The sequence below is a fragment of the Puma concolor genome, chromosome A3, assembly GCF_028749965.1.
Source record: "Puma concolor isolate L17-30 chromosome A3, mPumCon1.1.hap2, whole genome shotgun sequence".
Classification (NCBI taxonomy): Eukaryota; Metazoa; Chordata; class Mammalia; order Carnivora; family Felidae; genus Puma; species Puma concolor.
Genome location: NC_141669.1, coordinates 76,337,920 through 76,355,551, shown reverse-complemented (window position 1 = coordinate 76,355,551; position 17,632 = coordinate 76,337,920).

The window sequence follows — 17,632 nt, the reverse complement described above, 5'->3', positions numbered from 1 at the left end:
TGTTTTCTCTTTCAGCTGTCATACCTCAGTAAGGGAATCATAGAACATTCTCATACCTGGAGTGCCTTCTCAATGCATTTTTAGCCCGCCTTCCCCTTTCTCAAACTGCCTGTGGTAAAGAATCAGTATATATGCAGAATAATCTTTTTCTCAAATGTCAAAAAAGTAAAGTGTCAGAAAAATAACCACATGCTCAGATGTTGTAGCAATGTCAAATGGCTAGAAAGGGTGCCAAACGCTTAGGCTGAATTTTTGTATTCATCTCATGGAGGCTGGTTGCAAATAGTTCAGGGGCTGGCACTAGTTTGTGGCCCAGACTTTGAGGAGTACAGCTTTATTTAAGAGCCTTCTACTTCCTCAGGCCGACTTGTCCTACAAAATCCCAGCAGACCAAACACCCAGCCATAATAACACTCTTCCCTGAGGTTGAACAGCTTTTGGTGAATAATACAAAGTAGGGGAGGGGCAAAGGTTGACTCTCTCCAAATGGTTCAGTCAGTTCCTTAGGCCAGACCAAGGGCGCCTGCAGGCTTAGGCTTGAAAGAACGTCTTCCACGGACATTCTCGCCCTCCTGACTTTTCTCTTCTAAACCCAGTTTCTTGTCTTCTATTCTTTTTGTTCCCTGCATTACTAAGTAGAATGCGGGTCTGGCTCCTCTAATAAAAACCAAAATAATAGTGGCTTGAGCAAGACAGGAGTTTATTTTTCTCTAACGGTCTGAGCATGAGTAGTCCCTGGCTGTTGTGATGGTTTTCCAGTGTGTGAAACCCACTCCTGTCGTGTTGCTCTGCTGGCCTCAACACACACCTTCCCTTTTGTGATCTAGAAAGCCATCCCATCTCCTCACCATCACGTCTACAGTCTAGCCAGCACGAGGAGGAATCAAGAGAGAAGAAGAGGCCACGTTCTTTCGTTCCAGGGACACCATCCGGAAGTCACACACATCCTATTGGCCAAAACCTAGTCACATGGCTACACTCGGAAGGCTGGGAATTGTGTCTTTATTCTGGGCACCCATGTGTCCCGTTAAAATTCAGAGATCTGTTAGTAAAGCAAGAAGGAGAGATGGATATTGAGGACTGCTGAGCGGTCTCTGCCACAATCTTCTCGAAGTTTCTAAGTCAGCTGTCTCTCTTCTTCCTTCCATAGCACCCGCCCCCCCCCCCCAACAAGGGGAGGCAATTCTGCCTCTTAGTACCTTGTTCCTTTGCAAAACTTGGTCAGATGCTCACAGAGGCTTTCTTTGGCTTGCCGCACACACTCCAAACGGTGGCTGGTGCTCTGCTCTTATCAGGGTCAATGTGGATCCTCCACTTCCCGTTCAACCTCCCTGTTAGGGAGACATGGCTATTGTTCTTACCAGAAAGAGCGAACACATGTAGCCAAGGCAACACGTGACGCACCCAAAGGCACCACCACGTACTCTCACGTGGCAGGAAGATATTTCGCACCTCGGCATGCTTGGGCTCTCCCTGTTGGGGAACAACAGACCTCATGCTCATTGTGCTCAGGACCACCGAGCTCTCTCTGGTCCCGCCTGAGCCTGCTTGAACTGTTCCCCCTTTGCTATCCGGGAGGAATGGTACCCACTCCTCATTCCACATATATATGCATGGTTCCAAGAGGTGAGGGCAGATCACCTGGATCCTGTGTCTCCCTCTCTCCCTGTCCCTCCCCTGCTCACTGCTCACGCTGTATTAATGTTTTAACAAACATTAAAATAAGAGCATTCGTATGTTTGTTTTGTTTTTAGATTAGTAATGATTGGAGGTTTTTCTAATTAGAAAAATTTATTAATTTAAATAATTATTGGACAATTTTCCAATGACCAATTTCTAATTATCTTTTTTCTAATTATCAATTTTTACTGAAGAGATGCATGAAGAAAAAAGATAGACATCACCATCATACCATTTTCACAAGTACAGACACTGAGAATACGTGGCTGTATTTCGTTATAGGCTTTTGCCTCTGTTGGTCTGTTTCCCTCCATATGTATCCTGGTGTTGCTTTACTGTGGAATAACCTAACTTTCCACAGAAGTGCCACGCCCGGCTTGTGGGCACAGCAAGCTCGCTGTTCATGCAGTTTCATCTGAACTCCAGACTTAGTGTGACCTTCAGAAATGGCCGAGATTGGAAGGGGCCCTTGTCGTATAATAGTCACACAGGGAAATGCCCAGAGAAGTTTTTCAGGCAATGACAGTAGTGCTCGGATATTTTTTAAATGTCATCTGCGCTCTTTAAGTTGTAACTCAAACCCTCCCCGGTGGCTGCAGCTTGAACCCTAGGGCCGCAGAGGAGACGGGACGTGTGGCTTGGTTCCAGTCCGAGGGTCTCAGCTATCAACAAGAAATTCCCTCCGAGGAGGTCTCGGGCTTTTTTAGGCAGGAGCCAAGAAATGCAATCATATGATGACATTCGATAATTTTTTTTTTTTTTTTTTTAAAGCAGCACATCCAGAACTCTAGCATCCTAGAGATGGTACATCCCTCGGCGGTACCTTGACCTATTCCGGATGGTGTCAGGGCCTACGGACTTGGGACAGAAGAGACAAAATTGTCAGGCAAAAGACGCTGGCTCTCCCCGAAGCCAATCTAATCTAGAAATGTTTACTCAAATCGCTTAGGTGGAGCTACATTAAGGATCCTGTGACTGAACTTGGGCACATTCGGCCAGACTTTCTTGGGGCAAGAAATATTCCTGGGTGCCAAAGAGAACGGGATGAAGCATTCTAAAGCGCCACCCCCCAAAAGACTCTATGGTCCATTCTTTCGGGCTCATTCTTCTCTACTCTGAGCTCTTTTCAACATTTATTGATTCTTAGCAAAAGAGGCCTCATCATGTTCATCACCTTTTGAGGGCTTGTCCTCAGCACTTGATGGTGGCCCGTGGTGGCTCGTGGTGGCCTGGCTTACCTTGCCGGGACGGCCAGGCAAGGGAGCCAACACACAGAGCTGCCCACCCCGTATTCTATTTGTTCCGGTGCTAAGCTGCAGAAGAGACGTTTCTGAACCCAGATATTCCAACGAGCTCCCCGGACAGTCTTCCGGGTGCCCTCTGTCTCTCCCCCCTCCATTTCCTTCACCTAATCCTTACCGTTTTCTGCGAGGCACCCTTATCCCATTTACAAAGAAGGAAGCCAAGACTCAGGTAGAAAGACTTGTCAAAGGCCCCTCCGTGAGCAAGTGGTAAAGGCAGGGCTGGAGCTGGAAGAGAGGTTTTCCGGCCCCAGGTCCAGTGTGCCTGCCTGATATGACAGCTGTTTTCACTTGGCCATGATCAGGGGGCTCTGGGAAACCCCGTAGCAATGCGTGCTTGGGAACGGGGCAGAAGGTGCGTTTCCACGGCCTCCGTCTGTACGGCCTGGTTGGCGCGCCCGCTGCGCCGGGCCCAGGTGGGGCTCCACGGAGGGCTCTTGACGGCCTCGGGCTCCTCATTTTGCTATTGAAGTTCTTTCATTCTTTCCTCCCTGCCCCCTCACCTCCCTACCAAATACGCAACTGACCCCAGGAATAAAATGCAAGAGCTCGACCAACATAAAGCAAAGGTTAGAAATCGAACGCCACCCCTCCCGAAGCCAGGAAATTCCAGAGACGTGGTTCTCATGGCAAGGGGACTTCAAGTTACATATTTTGCAGTCTGGCTAACCAGTTGTACTTTTCAGTGTGGGGCTTAAGACAGGGTCTGCCTGTGCCACGAGGCTGCCTCCGGGGCTCTCAGACCCATATTAGATTGCACGCGGGCTGTACTGCGGATTAGCTGTGAGATTTGCAAATGTATAGTTTACAATGTGGTAAGAGCCTCACGGCCCAGGAGCGGGCTCTGAGGGTGGTTACTGCGGCTGTGCTGGTGTTTGGGGGGATTTGCCCTGCAAACCTCAAGGCTGCATTAGCATAGTTGGGGCCTACAGAGCTCCCCTGCTACAAGAAGGAGTCTAAAGTTAATTTAAAGTGATTTTTCCCGGTCCTCCCTCCTCTCCACGCAACCGGATGTGTTTCCCTGGGCAAAACCAAATAAACTGCGAAGTCTGAGGTCGTACAATCAGAAGATTGGTCTCCATTAAAAGTGGTTTCTTAATCAGCTGTGAGCTAAATGAGGGTCCTGTGGCCCACCGCACCCTGGTGTGTAGATTCCCAGTAGGTGGGCAAAGCACCTGTTCCGAATGTCTCAAGCTGAGCGCCTATGGTCTCCTGCTCTCTGGCCCCAAAGCAGGGCCTGGGGACTTCTCTGGCCCATGGCAAGGCACAGGACAGAGTTTTGCCATGGCCTGGAGAACGGCAGTGAGGAAACCCCAAGTTTTTCTCCAAAAGCCACGGTCCCAGTGCCTTAGACCACATTCCACCGGGGAGCTCTGCCCCTCTTCTCCCTCCTCCTCCCCATCCATCCTCTGAGGCCTCTTGTTAAACTTCCTGCCAGCTAGCAGTCACTCCCAAAAAGATCTGATAAAATTGAATAATAATGACTGAACGACTGACATTATTGAATGCTCTACCCAAAAAACACATTCAGCAAATATTCCCTCTTAACTCTCACATCAGCCTGCGATATTATTCTGTTTCAACCAGAGATGAAGGAAATAAATGGCTGCCTCTCACACAGGTTAAGGGATCATGCACTAAGAAGTGGTAGGATTTGAATCCCCGTCTTCCTGTGCCAAATACCTGGTACCCTTTCCTTTACTGGTGGCTGCTTTCTCAGCCCTGCCCTACCCAGGGTTAATGATCGCTCAAGACTTAATCCTTACTTACCTCGGTGGGGTTTGTGTTTCAGGACCCCGCACTTATACCAGACGAGTAAGCCAGCCTCGGAGGGAGCCTGGTGGGAGAGCCTGGGAGGGCCTTTCTGACTCTCTTCCAAGCTGACCTCAGAGCAGACAGCTCCCACTTGACCTGCTTGACAGAGAAATGAGTCGTGCTCATGCAAAGAGCTTCCAAGGCCTCTTTTCTGCCTAATTCTAGAAGGCACAGCCAGGAAGGGAGATGTTGTGGATGTACTGTTCGGAGAAATAAGCCGACACTGTAGACTCGTGGACTCCCCTCCTCCTTTTCCTCTTCTCCCTTTCTGGGGGTTAATTCTTGGCTCTGAGGCAGAGAGTCCTCTTTCAAAGATTCTGGTCCTGCTGGCTAAGGAGGCTCAGTCTGGACTGTGAAGCTGGTAACACCCCTAGAAAAGTCTTAGTTCCCCTTTCCTCCCTGCCTTTCTTCCTTCCCCTCCCTTATTAAATATTTGTTACATAAATGAATGAATGAATGAATGCTACTCTACCCCCCTGCTCATGGAGCCAAGTCACCCAGACAACTCATTCCCATAGAGGGACCCTGAGGGGCTTAAGGGTTTACCTGGTGCTGAAGCAATGCACAATTTAAAAAAAATGGATCACCAGTGTAAACCTGAAGGCCCTATACCTCTTGGTTGGAGAGGATAACTCACCAGAAGTCATTTTAGTTTACAAGTAAATGCATTCAAATGAAAATTGACGCGGGCTGCCTATTACGTAATCGGACTAGATGGTTGCCCATTTGGTGTAACTGGAGAGCGGCTAGAATAGCTCTTCTACCCTATCACTCTCACTGGCCTGTCTCTGTGCCTGGAATTTCACCTTTAGAGATGCATTACTTGGTAGTTTTAAGAGCCTTTTTTTTAAAAATTTTTTTTTCAACGTTTATTTATTTTTTGGGACAGAGAGAGACAGAGCACGAATGGGGGAGGGGCAGAGAGAGAGGGAGACACAGAATCAGAAACAGGCTCCAGGCTCTGAGCCATCAGCCCAGAGCCTGACGCGGGGCTCGAACTCACGGACCGTGAGATCGTGACCTGGCTGAAGTCGGACGCTTAACCGACTGCGCCACCCAGGCGCCCCGATAGTTTTAAGAGCCTTTTAGACAAGCATTGTCAACAGCTCAATATGTGGTTGATAGATACATTGATCTCTGTGATTGGAGTTGCATAAAGATAGCATTATTATCCTAATCAAATTAAGGAAAATCTACATGAGATGAGATTCACAAGCTTATTTTCCAACACTGAAGACGCTTTGCTGACTCTGGTTCTGCCTCCCTTCTTCTCCCCGTGCTCCCTCTGCTGTCTTCTGTATTAGGACACCGGCTCAGCAGCACCTCTTGGGGTCTCCATCAGGGCAAAGTCACATCCATGGCTTCCAGACCCAGAACCTAGGAGAGGAAACGGAGGGTGTATGAGGAAGAACTGGTGTTGGAAGGCATGGGTGGGAGACAAGCAAAGAATAGGAGAGGAGAGAGGTAAAGGAGGTGCTCGTGGTGGGGCCAGGAGGAGAACCGGGTGCCCACTTCCTACAGGAAGCGATGATTCGTCCTCCTGAGCTGAGGCTCTAATCCTTTCTCCCCGACTCACCTTATTCTAGCTTGTCCCAGGGCCTGGAATTCCACTGAAGGGGACGAGCTGCCTCGTCACTTGCCAGCCCCTTAGCAAGTCTCACTGGTTACCCTGCGGCTGGCTCTAGGTCATGTGCGCCTCCAGTCTAATTCAAGGTCGGATGGTGAGGCCGGGCTTGTCGACTGGGTCTCTTGGGTAGGTGTTTTGTTCACACCTTCTTTGGCGTCTTTGAAACCATAAACAAGTTTTAGGAAGAACTAAAAGTGTGGCTGGGGCCTGATCGTGTTGTTCAGTAGGACAGTCTACCCCAGATGTGGGATGCTGGAGATAAAGACGGGGAGCTCAGCCGTGATGGGGCCGTGCATCTCCTCCTTCACAGCATCCGGCTCACAAGCCTCTGCTCTCCCAGGCCTCGTTCAAAGATCTGGGCCAGGTGTGGGGAGGTGGGAGTGCATATCAGCTGCTTCTGGAGAACCAGGCCAATGAGCAGATGTTCCTTCGCCTGGTTTTCTTTTCTGAACCGAATCCGCGTGTAGATGTTGTGTATTTGGAGATCAGCCCTGACCCGACATCCTTGGACCTCAGAGCCACGCTCTCACCCCCTCGGGCAGTGCCTTCTAAAGCCTTGGCTCACTGGCGCAAGTGAGAGTCCCAGTCTCCATAGCAAACGAGTGCTGCCATAGTTGGCACTGGGCAAAACATGCCTCATTCTTTGAGCTTCTGCTGGGGCTTCTGGACTGCAGGGGTGGGGAGGGAAGATCCTGGTCAGCTCTCAATTTTAGTGGGTTCTTCATGGTTCCCAGGGGTTCTCTCCTCTCACCCCCATTAGGTCTTTGACAATGCTTACCACAGGTCAGGCAAAGGATCTGTACCTTTACCTTCTCTTACTGAGCCAGAAGTTTCCAACCCCCCTGCCACGAGCAGTTCTCAGGACCCCCTTCCACACTCTTAAAATTTATCAAGGACTCCAGTAAGCTTGTATTTATATGAATTATACCTATCAAGAATTTCCCTTTTGGGGTGCCTGGGTGGCTCAGTTGATTAAGTGTCTGACTCGATTTCAGCTCAGGTCATGATCTCATGGTTCATGAGTTCGAGCCCTGCATCAGGCTTCATGCTGACAGTGTGGAGCCTGCTTGGGATTCTGTCTCTCCCTCTCTCTCTGCCCCTCCCCTCCTCTCACAAATAAAGAAATAAACATAAAAAATGAATTTCCATATTAGCAGTTAAAACTGCAAATTTAAAAATACCCATTTATTAATTCATTTAAAAACAACAATAAATCCACTACATATTAATATAAGTAATACTTTTATGAAAAGTAATGACATATTCAGACACAACAGCAAGAAAAAACCTAGTGAGAAGCTGGGCATTGTTTGCCATTTTTGAAAACCTTAAAAAAACTTTTTTTTAATGTTTATTTTTGAGAGAGAGAGAGAGGCAGAGCATGAGCAGGGGAGGGGCAGAGAGAGAGGGAGACACAGAATCCGAAGCAGGTTCCAGGCTCCGAGCTGTCAGCGGGGCTCGAACCCGGGAACCATGAGATCATGACCTGAGCCGAAGTCGGACGATTAACTGACTGAGCCACCCAGGTTGCCCCTGGAAAACCCTTGTAATGTCTGATTTATGAGACATAATAAATATGATTCTTCATATGCTTCGGTATCCAGTCTGTTGTGCTAGAACACGTCATGTCCCTGGGGGCAAATACGAGTGTGCACGTGTGAGACGATGAGGATGAAGAAGGCCATCGATGCCTTGGTGTTTGTTTGGAAAATAGTTTTGACTCGTGGACCACATTGAGAACCAATGCTTTACAACATTAGATGTGCTAGATCTCCCAGTATGAACTGCCTTCTCTTACACACGCGTGTGTGCTTCCACATGCTTGTTCAGGATCTTGCCTTAGGTCCCGTCGTGATGTTCTGGGGATTACTGAAACTGTGCATTGAGAACTGGCATTCTGTATGCCTGGCTAGTAACAGAGTGAAGGTGATGGCCCCACTTTAGAGCCACATAGTCTCCTACTCGGATCCTGGCTCTGTCACTGATAGACTCTGGCCTGGGGAAAATTACATAATCTCTTTAAAGTCTCGGTTTCTTCTTGTGTAACGGGGGACAGTAATAACTTCTCTTCACAGGGTGGTTGGGGAGATCAAGGCCACAGTGTATGTGAAACAACAGGTGCAGCAGCTGGCAGAAAGAGAATAGATGCTCAATACCTAGTAGATAGGATTGTTGCCATCATTACTCTTATTCAGTAATAAGGGACGCTCCAGAGTACGGGGACTCCATTCACTGCTATAACTCTAGACCTCTGCTTAGCGTTCAAGAAACATGAATGCATGGGATTTTATACAAGTTCAACTTCCTTCAGAATGTACCAGCCTGACTCAAGGTACGGTTAGGCATATGAGAGAAGAACAGGTGGTCCCTGCCCCTGGGAGCTGTTGGTCTAATTAGGGGGAAAAAAAGACTCACACTTGAGAAACACAGCGGTAACCGAAGGTGTGTGATGAAGAGTCAAAATGAGCAGAGCCGCCAGCATTTATTGCAGTCGTTCACAGATGGAAAATTCTAACACCTGGCACGGGGACTTGCGTTGGCTCCGAGGTCTGTTTGCCCGCCGCTGTTGTTTCTATCCCTCCGGCAGCTGCACATGCACCGTGCGGTGGGGAGAGACGGAACACATCGTCCTCAAACGTGGCGACCCCCGAGCCCTCTTCTGCACACGCTCTCCTCCCATCCAGAGCTCTATTTCATCTGCTTCAAACAACACGATGTTGTAGAGGTGCCACTGTGGGACTCCAGAGCATAAGCTTTCTTGAGGTAGCTTCTGCTTCTCCCTCTTGGAAGCCAGCAGCCACTTGAGAAGTTTGGCCATCCCGAGATCGCCACGCCGGGGGACAGCCCAACAGGAGGCACGGCCACACGGAGAAGCACCAAGGCCCCAGACATATGCACGACCTTCCTTGACCTGCCAGCACAGCCCCTCTGGCAGCTGAATACAGCCACGTGAGTGACCCCAGCGGATATTACCTGGCGGGGGGAACTGTCTGGCTGAACCCAGCTAAGCCAGAGTCAGGGGACATAATACAATGTTGCTTTAAGCTGTTGCATTTTGCAACAATAGAAAAGTAAAACAGGAGGGCAGGGGCTGGGCAAGAGGAGGGAAAGGTTGGCAGAGCCGCCGCATTCAGAAAGCTCAGAGTCTAGGAGTTGGCACCCTTCCCCTTCCAGCCTCTGGGCACAGAGCAGACAGAGACATCGCACACACTTTTGCTAAGGTGTGTCTGGATTTGAACTGATATCCTCAAAGGATATCCCACAAATGATTGGCAAGTAAAAAAAAAAAAAAACCTTTAGGTAACAGATAACAGAGCTGCTGGAGAGAAACGTGCAGATTCCTCCCGGGAGCAATGCCACTGCTGTGGTTTCTCTTGAATATTTTTCATTTTGCATTCCTCTTCTGTTGGGACCACCTCATTCCCGCTGCCAGGCCTTGGCTCATGGCTTTCCCCCCGTCTGGCTGCCCTTTTTCTTTTCTCTTCCAGTTGGATCCTACCATCCTTCAAGATTCCACTTAGCCCATCAACCCTGCCACAGGACCTCCCTAACGCCAGCCTGTACTGGTCATACCCTCCCATGAAGGCCCACGGCACTGGCTGTACCTCACATCCATTTTGCCTCTTAGAATCCGAGCATCGCAGATGGTTAGGGCTGACTGGACTTCAGGGGTGGAGTCCAGGATGGGAATCTGGAGCCCAGGGAAAGTGACTTGTCCCAGTTAGTGGAGCATGGAACATCAATACTCCAGCTCTGTAGCTTTGATAACTCAAATTTAGTAAACATCTGAGCTAAGATGCAGCCAGGCCAGGACTCGCTGAGAGCCAGCAATGGCAAAATAGGCTTATACTTGGTGTAAAATGAAGAGAAGACAAGATACTCAGAACAAGCATCGACTGGGGGAAAAGATTAAGATCAAAATGATAAAAATGCATCTGTTTAGTCAGAATCTATAATTTGCACAGTTCCGATGTAATTGATCAAGTCTCTGCACAGTAAAGTGCCTGGCTGGCCAGACGCTGACCTTGGAAAGCACACCCAAGTCACTGCCCCCTGACCTGTATTTGCAGCCTCCACGTGGCTTAGAAAGGAACTCTGACTCGTTAGGGTAGTTGAGTAAAAATCATACCCAAGGCAAAGAAGAGAGAACTGCAAAGTGAGCAATGGGAATCAAAACAAAAAGAAGAATCACATGTAAGTTATGGCGTTGGCCCTCTGGTAACAGATTTTAGTGTAAGTGAGCCGATGAGTTTAGCATCGTGAAGTTATTGCCAATTTATTTTTTAAAGGGTCTAAGGCAATTAGGAGAATCTGATATATTAGAATGGTAAAGACTTTAATTGCTCGAGTGTGCAGAACTGTTTACTTGTTAGGGGGAATCTAATTAGTTGAGTTGATATTCTTGACTTATTAGCTATTCAGTAGTGTGTGAATAGTTTCAAAATGTTCATTGCCTTAAAATTAGTAAACTGGATACCAAACCAAGTATGAATCATTTGTGTGATTGCAGGAAGTGAACACTCCTTCACCATCCCCCAAAGCCCCTGGGACACAGACAAGCCTCGACTTCTCCCAGGCCAATCATCCAGCCCCTGTCTCAGTCACTCTTTCATGTGTGTTCATTTTCTATTACAGGGGGAGACATGTGGCCTCCTCTCTTCTTTCTCTTGCACCACTCAGGGCAACCCCGAATCATCTTTCCATTTTAAACTAATTGGATTTACCGGAATTGAACAGGACTTTTAATCCAATGACCGTCAGCAACATGCCCACTTCTACAAAGAACTGAATGAGGGGTGCCTGGGTGGCTCCATCGGTCGAGCGTCCGACTTGGGCTCAGGTCATGATCTCGCAGTTTGTGGGTTCGAGCCCCGCGTCGGGCTCTGTGCTGACAGCTCGGAGCCTGGAGCCTGCTTCGGATTCTGTATCTTCCCCCTCTTTCTGCCCCTCCCACACTCAAGCTCTGTCTCTCTCTGTCTTTCAATAATAAATAAGCGTTTAAAAAAAAAAAAGAATGAGGCACAGCTCTTGTCAAGAAGCCTTGCTGAGGACATGACACAAAAGTGGAGGGGTTTCCGTACAGGGAGAAGGGACAGTCAACATACTCACTGGGAACATATCGTGCTTTTGGATGGTTCTGGGGGGCAGGCAGGTGGGTTAAGCAGAGTTCCCAGAAGTGGTTCTGAACGAGGAGGTGATGGCTGGCCCCAGCACCGTCTTGGTGGACCAGTAGAAGAGGGAAGATACGACCAAGTAAAGGAGGCTGGGATTCATGGCTCCAACCTCTTCCTCTTCACCCCCTGCAGCCTCACCCCTTTACTCAAGGACAGACATGTATCAGCACAAGGACAGCCACAGGAGGGAGACAGAGCAAAGGTCAAGGGTATAGTGAGCTTGGTTTGGGAGCAAGACAAAGGGAGAAAGTTGGGAAAGGCTGCTTTTGAAAGAAGAGCTCTCAGGAGGGCTCATGCTTACAACATTAAAGGTGACAGCCAAGGGTTTATTCCAAAGACAGCAGGGAGCTGAGGCTAATGTGGCAGGAAGGCCTGGATGGCCAAGAGGGAAGGAAAGAGTAGAGCTAGGACCGCATGGAGAAGAGAGCTGCTGAGGAAGAAACAGAGGCAGACCCAGAAGACATGACAGTGAAAGAGCCGCAGGAGGCCCCCCTTAGAAGGCGGGTCTCCAGGGCTAGAAGGCGACGGGCCCCTTGGCCATCAGGCCATTCAGAAGCAGAGGCGAGTAAGGAAACAGCCCGACACGTGGGACTAGACTGAGGTGAGGAAAAGTATTTGAGTCACTTGCACAAAGCCAGTTAAATCTATGCAGAAAGGTCAGGTTTTCCAGAATATTGACATTTGGGACCCAACGTTGGCCTTGGTGCCAAGGGTTTCTACGCCTGTTGCAAGACCTTTAAAATAATCCTTTTGCGGTGGAAAAAGCTGCTCCTTTATTTGTACAGTGTGTAACTTTGCACTTAGGGGCAAAGACAGTGATGTGAATCACTGTAAATTTCCCTCCCTGTTGAATCGGGCTGTGTTGGGGAAGCCAGTATACTTGAAAGCAGTGAGCGTTACAAAAGCAGCTTTCTGAAGTATTTCCAAACAATTCTTTTTTATCCGAGTGAAATCATTAGCTACTAAACATAACACGGCTGGCTGATGTGGGAGGGACCCGGAAGGGTGGGAATATGACTACCAGCCATAGCTGCTTGTGGTGAGTGGGGCATTCACGCTCAGCGCTGCCTACGCCTGTCGCGTACACCCTCTGATTCACCAGCCTGTCCTAGGAGGTAGGGCTGTTATTTACAGGTGAGGAACCTAAGGCCTAGAGCAGTTCGGCAACGTGCCCTATGTTCCAGAAGCACCGGGATTATAAAGCACGTCTGTGTGACCCCAGCACCACTGATCGTGGGGTGATGGGGAAGCAACACCAATGAGGTCTTAGATGGGACCATGAATGGAAGCTTCAGGCTTAAACCAGGAACCAGTCCTGATGTCCTTAACATGAAGAAAGGGTGGATAATCTGCACATTGGTGGCTATGCCACTTGCTGGCTACCTGGGACTTCTTGCTGCTGTTCACGTTTTTATGTATTGTTGTCTTTTCCCCTCAACTGCTCTAACAGCTCTGGAAGAGGGGAACTGTTTACTGGGTCTCTTGCCTCCTGCTTGGTACCTGTTATTCTCAGAGCCCTTCGGTGATGATGTAATTGATTAACTAGTGTTTCAGCCTATTGTCCCACCCTCCTTGTAAATAAAGGACAGCCCGACTTGTATATTTTTAAAACGTGGTTGGGGCGCCAGGGTGGCTCAGTCGGCTGAGCAACCAGCTCTTGGTTTTGGCTCCTGTCATGATCTCCTGGTTCTTGAGATCAAGCCACACATCAGTCTCTGTGTTGACAGTGTGGAGCCTGCTTGGGATTCTCTCTCCCCCCCCCCACCCCTCCCCCACTCACCCAGGCTTTCTCTTTCTCCCCCTCTCTCTCTCTCAAAATAAATAAATAAACTTTAAAAAAAATGTAGTAAACAAATTTTGCAAACATTTGGTGGGGTATTTTCTAAATGCTCTATAGGTAGAATGAATGTAATGATGCCCCAAAATTTCTGGAACTTTTTTTTTTAATGTTTATTTATTTTAGAGAGGGAGGGAGAGAGAGAGAGAGAGAGAGAGAGAGAAAGAACACATGTACAAGTGGGGGAGGGGCAGCGAAAGGGGGACAGAGGATCCTAAGCAGGCTCCAAACTGATAGCAGAGAGCCAGATGCGGGGCTCGAACTCACGAACTGTGAGATTATGACCTGAGCAGAAGTGGGACGCTTAACTGATTGATTCCCACCCCCCCCCCCCCCAGGCGCCCCTTTGGAACTTCTTCCAAATGTAAAAGTTTACACTAGATTTTTTGTCAACTTTTTTTTTAATTGTCATGAATAAAATGTGTATTCTGCCTATCAAAATACCATCTGGGACTATCAGACTGTCATAAAAGTTCTTTTTTGCTTTAAAGAAAAAGAAGCTCTAGAGTTGTCCTTCAGATTTTCTATTGGAATAATATGTTGACAATACCGTGCTGAAAACATGGTCAAGGTGGTGGGGAGGGGACGGGAAGGAGAGAGACAGGAAGGAAAAGAAAAGAAAACGCAAACACACACTCAGAGGCTCATGCTAATCCCCACTGATGTGTACCTGGGAGTTACAGAACTGACCCCATCAGGGTCTCGAATGGTTGAAGTACCTTCCACGTGCTGATGACTTTCTGACCAGATTTTATTTGTTACTCTTCCCCGGCACTGGAGTGGGTGAAAGACCACCAGCTGTCCTAGCTTTAGCAATAACTAGAACACCATTTTCCCAGCTGAAGGAGGGACATTCTCCCCCAGAGAGCCGCCAGCCTGGAAGGCGTGGGACTGCAAACATCCCTTGGCTCATTAGAGCAGAGTTGCATCTGGGCATTGTATATTTCAGAGGGGGGAAAAGTTTCCAGGGGGAGACTCGGGCAGTGGTGGTGAATCAACTATTGTCAGAGGGGACTTCAGGGAAGTCCAGCGTTAGGAAGGCCCCCGTCTTGTGCAAACTGATCAAATACAGATGTTTCCAAAAGGCTGACCTTATTCACCGTGACTTCACTGGAGATTGAATGGCAGACAGCCGGTTAGTAGTGGGGTGAAGCCCTGTTTAGGCGAGAGGGTGTAAACGTATATACAGTCGGCAGGATGTGGATGACAGTGGACAAACATCTCTTCTATTGATAAATACATATTTTACTTCCAAAAAGTTTTATACCAGGGAGACGTAGTGAAAAAGAAATATAGTCTCAGGCTTTGCTAGGTGTCTCCCGTGTACATCAAACTCTGAAAGAGATGAAGGGAAAAAAAATATTAAAAATGGATCCAACCTTCGCCTTCCTGAAATATCAGTTTTCATATAAAACTCATCAGCTGAGCTAAGTATTAGGCTTGATCAATGGCAGGAAACGAGGGGATCAAATGCTAATAAATCAGAAACAGATACCCCCTCTCGAGCCGAAAATATATCACAAAACTGAAAACGAGGAAATCAACTGATGATTTTTTAATGCATGCACAAGGAGAAAATAAGCTTTTGTGCGTGTGTGAGGGGGGAGAGGCCCGCACCTTAAATAGCAACAAAGAGTCAGATTCTTAAACACTTTAATCAGACTGTGACTTTCACTTAGGCAGAAGAAACAAGAAAGATCCAAATATTTAGTGAAGTCTGGAAACTGAGGCATAATCTTAAGTGTTTGCAGATATAAAGATGGTAAAGTGAACACATTAAAAACTCAAAAATATATTGTTCTACAATCCTATTCCCTTCTTAGCATTTTTTTCTTGTTCGTTTTCATTTTGTAAAGTAAATGTTTTATTGAAATAAGACCTATATACAGAAAAATGCACAAATTGTAAGTTTGTAAATTCATAGGCTGAATGAATTTTCATAAAGTGGGCACACCTGTGTAACCAGCACCCAGCTTGAGAAACAGAACATTACCAACACCCCCCTCCCAAGCCCCTCTTGTTTTGTGCTCCCCTCAGGGTAATCACTACTCTGACCTGTAACATATAGATTTGTGTTGTCTGTTTTTGAGCTTTATGGAATAGTGGAGTAGGTTTTCTTGCAGCTGCTTCTAATGCTCAACATTATATTTGTGCAGTTCATTCATGCTGGTTAGTTGTTGACTTGTTAATATTTTAAACTGTCTTATTTTTTAATGATACACATGGAGTCATTTCATTAATGCAATTTTGTAGATACAGAAACACCTCTGTTTATTTCAGCATAGTGCCCTGTCTCCCCGCTCAGAAGAAAGTTAAAAAAAGTAACCAACCCCCAGCAGAAATCACAAAGAATCCACTGAGCTGTGATAAAATTCCGAACTGACAAGTCTGTAATGAAAGGCACATTATCACCAACCGACACCTTTGAAACCTTCGTATTTGTTTTCCATTTATTTTTCTTAAAAATACACATGCAATTATTTTTTTCTTCCACCCACCCTAAACAAGAATCCAGAGAGCGTGGTCCTGGTCTTTGAATGGAAACTGTTTGCCTCTGTGAAAACAGGGAGCCAAATTAAATTAGAAAATCCTGGTATTCAGTAGGACCGAATTTCCCTTCCTTCCTACTCTCCCATTCCACAATCTATCACCTAGAGTAATTAAGACCAGGGAGGTATCATCTTCACTGGATTAACCTTAACTAAATTGTGCTCATTCAACATGTGCCCTTTTGATTAGTCCGAGCAGGGCCTGCTGTCTCAGATACACCCACCTTGTAATTCTACACACTTAATTAATTTCAGATGAATAGCAGAGGGGATAAGTTAAATTCTCTGATTAATAAACTATAAGTCCTTATGTGTGTCAGAGTAGTTCAAGGTTTTTTTCTTTCCTTTACTTCTGTGCCCTGCAAAGGCAGGGTTGAAACCCATGCACACACACACACACACACACACACACACACAGAGCTGCAATTGTGTGAAGTTGGTGAGCAGATCCCTGAACAATTTTGTCATTTTGTAAACAGCCGACCTTAAGAGAGAAAATATTGCAAGAACTATTGGTAAAATAGATCATTTTTCTGCCAAGTGTAATTTTGAGTGTCCTTCTTCACCTGGACTTAGGTCTCCAGTTTTTATTTGTACATAATTCCAGTTTTAAGTACATTCTTAGTTTTGAAAATTCAATACTGATGCCACGCATTTTGTATTTTTAATGCATTACTCCAAAGTAAAATACTCTGAATAGTCTGAGAACTTTTCTGAGAAATGACTTGAAATGATGTGTTTAATCATCAAATTGAACAGCTCTCAAATATATATTAAAAATGTGCTCTCATGGGCATCTCTGACAGCAAAGAGAATTATTTTCTTATAATAAAACAGATCCCAAGGATGTTTATATGCTATAATTTATCTCATATTAAAAGATGGCTAGAAAAGTATATGAGATAGATTTATAATCTCTCCTTCAACCCAGATAATTTATGTCTAGTTATTAGTGACTTAAAAAATCCAATGATTTGCATAATTATATATAAAGGGTTTTTATAAATTAGCTTTTATGTCCTATGATTCAACTTACTGAGGTCAGTTATATTCAGAGAATTGAAATTACTGATACTTAGGGAATATAGCCAACATAGCTGTTAGTTTCTTATGTTGGTATGTAAGGAATCCTAGTTATATAAGACAAAAAAACATATCTTAATATAGCTTGTGTTGTGTGTTTAATTAAACAAGAGATTTTTTAAAGGCCACTAAGCTATTTTATATAAAAAATCATTTAAGACACCATATACTTAAACTCACTTATTTATTCAGATATTACGGCTGTTCTGATTTGTTTCCTAAATTTAGTCTTTGTTCCAAAAGGATCTAAAAAAAAAAAAAAAAAAGAAAGAAAAAGAAAAAAGAAAAGAAACGAGTTATTCTGTTAGTATTTTTTACCAGTCCAGAAAATTGAACTGTGAAATTCGTGTACTGCATTTGTGACCGCACTACAAATTCCCAAACTATTAAATATTCCTACAAGTTAAAGCATACCGCTCAATAAGTTACCATTAAATGAGTGAGTGTGGAAGATTTTACTGATCATTTTACTAACAGCTCATTTGTGAAAACTCTCAAAATGGTGGGCCATTTGGTTAATTGAATGCAAATATTAAATAATTTTTGGTTGTTAGCAGGCATGCTGA